Genomic DNA, 3,453 nt, shown 5'->3' on the forward strand with positions numbered 1-3,453 from the left:
GTGGCATGTATGTGCAGTTCTCATATGATTCAGGCAACCAAAACTTGCAAATTTGTACAAATCGAACACCAAAACTTCTTGCAGATTTTTAAAAATAAAACACTCAAATTCTCAAAATTTCAAAACTTTCAAGCTTTTATAAGCAAAGCACCGGAATTTACATGCTTACAACTTGATTCTTCCGTATTTATATGACAAATGCTCATAGACACCACTCAATTCCTATATACACGCATTTACATCTCCGACACCTAAACATTACCTTTCACACTTGCACCTCCCAAGTCCTTTAGATCGCATTGAAAGTACTCTTACTTTGACTTAACAAAGTGGAATACATATCTCAAATATGGGCAATATATCATATATGAAATTGCAACTCAGGTGTTAAATATGTGGAGCTGCATAAATACAAATGGTTTAAAAAAAAATATCCATCTCCACATTAACCAGAAAGCATGCTCAAAAGGATGGTCTAGAGCAGGTGCTTAAAAGCTAAGTGAAGAGGTACATCATCAAGAACATGATGGGCTACTTTTAAAGTGTAAATGGTGTTAAGGGTATTATTTAGGCAAAGGTATTTTCATAAAATCAACCTGCACGAATTTGTAAAAGATGAGATTCAGGCTAATTTTCAAATGCGCTCGAAACACATTAGCCTAAAAGTGAGGATGGTTGTGCAGTGCTTAGCCCTCGATATCAAAGAAAAGTGTCGGATCTTTATGTTTGAATATTCTAAGCCAAGAACAAATAGTTCCAAAACTACCTTGATTCAAATCCACAATAACAGCTCTCAAATCTTCTTCAAAAGCGGTACATAATTAACCCAAAAAGGCATTCAAACCTTCTCCAAAATGGTCGTAATATTGAATTGAAGACAACAAAGATACCGAAACAAAACAGTCTTACCCCCCTAAATTCTTTCAAAACAGCAAATGTACGCAGAGCTAAGGAACAATATTTGAATCCCAAGGCAACAAGAAGTAACCAAATAGCGAAACTCCAACAGCCTAGGGGAAAAGAGGTCTCACATCCCTCACATTCAAACACTCAATAGTCATCACATGGGGTTGAAATTAAACGATGCGTGAGGAGAGTAGAGATATGTTAAAGTAAGACAAATAAATAAAGCATGGAGGCTAGTTCCAACATATCTAAATGATCAACATTCCATTCCTTTTTTTTTGAAATCCAAGCAGAAAATATTCTCAAAGATATCACCTTGACAGCAAACAAGCAAAGCAACTAAACAAGATTACTTGGCTAGAAAGGAGAAAGCAAGGCATGTAAGCAAGAAAATTGGACAAACCAGTAAAGCTCTAATAACCCAAGCTTCAACACCCTTTTCTTTATGATAGGATAGAGAGGGGTTTCCACCTATCCTTGCTAAGTGAATTAAGGTTTTTATTTTTGCTGTTACCTTTCATTTATTATTAATAGCGAATTGAAATGTTACTTCTCTTCTTCTAGTTTAAGTGAAAGTTGCCCTCTCTCATTTTATCCTTTTTGCTATTATCATGAATGCTTTATCTAGTTATTTAAATGCTTATAGTAACATCATTAATGGTTTTAATTCTACAAATACTTTAAATAATCAATGTGAATGATCTTTATGTTTTGGGTAATGCTAATATCAATTATTTTTTTTGTATTTCTCATATTTGAAATTACTTTAGTAACACTTCTAATTTGTATTTTAATTATACTAAGTCTGCTAATTTTTTTCTAAATATATTGAGGTTCAAATTCAGAATGATATTTGCTTTTACTCTAGCTTCACTATTAAACCATTACCTTGGAAGTATTTAGGCATTATAATTAAGCCTTTCAAGCTTGAGTCCGATAATTGCAATAAACTACGTGATAAGCTTTATGGTTGGTTGGAGGGTTGGAAGTAAAAATTATTATCCGCAGCTGGTTGTTTGCAATTGATTAAATATATTTTTTGGAGTTATCTCTACCAATGATTTCATCCTTGCACTTTGCCTAAAGTGATAAAGAAGAATATTTTGTCATCAATTAATAATTTCTATCGCCATAATGATAAAGAAAGGAATTTGAATATCATTTCATGGAAAACCTTAACTCTTTCTCAGCATAAAGAAGGGTTTGGTCTCCTCTACTTAGACTCTATTAATATTATGTGCAAAGTTAAGATGATTTGGAGAATTCATAACTATAATTCTCTATTTTATCATTGTTATTTTAATCATTATGATTCTATTTGGTTCAAATCCAAATCCTCTATTTATATTTTTTGAAAAGATTTGGTTAATGTTGCTTTTAAGATTATGAATTGTCAAGCAATTAAAGTTACTAATTCGATTTCTTTATTATTCTACTTTGACTTTTAGTTTTCTGGTTTTTTTCTTTATGAGAAGTTTGGTAATGATATTTAGTCTTTTTTTTCAATTACCTTAAGTTTAATAAACTCTCTGATATCATTTCCAATGAGACTTTGAATATCTATTTTAATTCTAATGCTCATTCCCAATGCATTAGCCATAATTTGGACATTCTTATTACATAGGGTTTTACTTGTAACTGGAAATGGATCGACTATTACTCGCATAAATCTATTTATTTTGATTTACGTAAAATTTGCCTTCAAAAATATTGGTGCAAATGGGTATGGTTTAATGATATGTTATCAAATTTACTTTTCATTCTTGTAAAATTCATCATAGAGGTCTTAAAACGGTTAATATGTTTTCCAATAAAGGTGTTATGAATAACTTGTATTGTTGCCTTTGTAATAATGAGTTAAAGTCTCATAACCATCTTTTCTTTGAATGAATTTTCTCTCATTATTTACTCAAGCTGTGTATTCCTAATGGATTTTCTTCTTAGCTCCTAATGATTTTTACCTAGTCATTTATCACTTTGAAAATTTGACTTGTAAGATTACTCCAAGGTATTTTTTATTAGCTATGCAGATTGTTTTTTGTTTTATTTGGTATGAAAGGATTAATAGAGTTTTTGAGAATGATTTTACCCCTATTGTGTGCTTATCAAAACATTCATTAGTTAATTAAACAACAAAATAGAAGAGGGAAGTCTAAAGGAAATTCCTCGTCTAATCACTTATCTTACCGCACTATTTAGTGGCTTCTATGACTTGCTGGTTTTATTATCACATTTCCATGATATTTTTACTCAATTGTTCAGTTTAACGTTTGGCTTTTACCTTTCATATTTATTGTTCTTAGAAAAATTTTGTAATATGTTTATTCAGTGTCCTACCTTGTGATAAGATTCTTACATTTTAGAATAATCATTTTTTTTAAATTTGATGATTCCTTCAATTTTTGGAATCTTCTTTGCATATCCCTCTCATATTTCTCCTTGTTTTTAGTGGTGAAGCCTTTTATTCAATATATTTATACAGCTAATATTTAAATATGAGAAATTTACATACATACCTCATAATATATATGTATATATATATATATA

The sequence above is a fragment of the Phalaenopsis equestris genome, unplaced genomic scaffold (assembly GCF_001263595.1).
Source record: "Phalaenopsis equestris unplaced genomic scaffold, ASM126359v1 Scaffold231576, whole genome shotgun sequence".
NCBI classification, from domain to species: domain Eukaryota; kingdom Viridiplantae; phylum Streptophyta; class Magnoliopsida; order Asparagales; family Orchidaceae; genus Phalaenopsis; species Phalaenopsis equestris.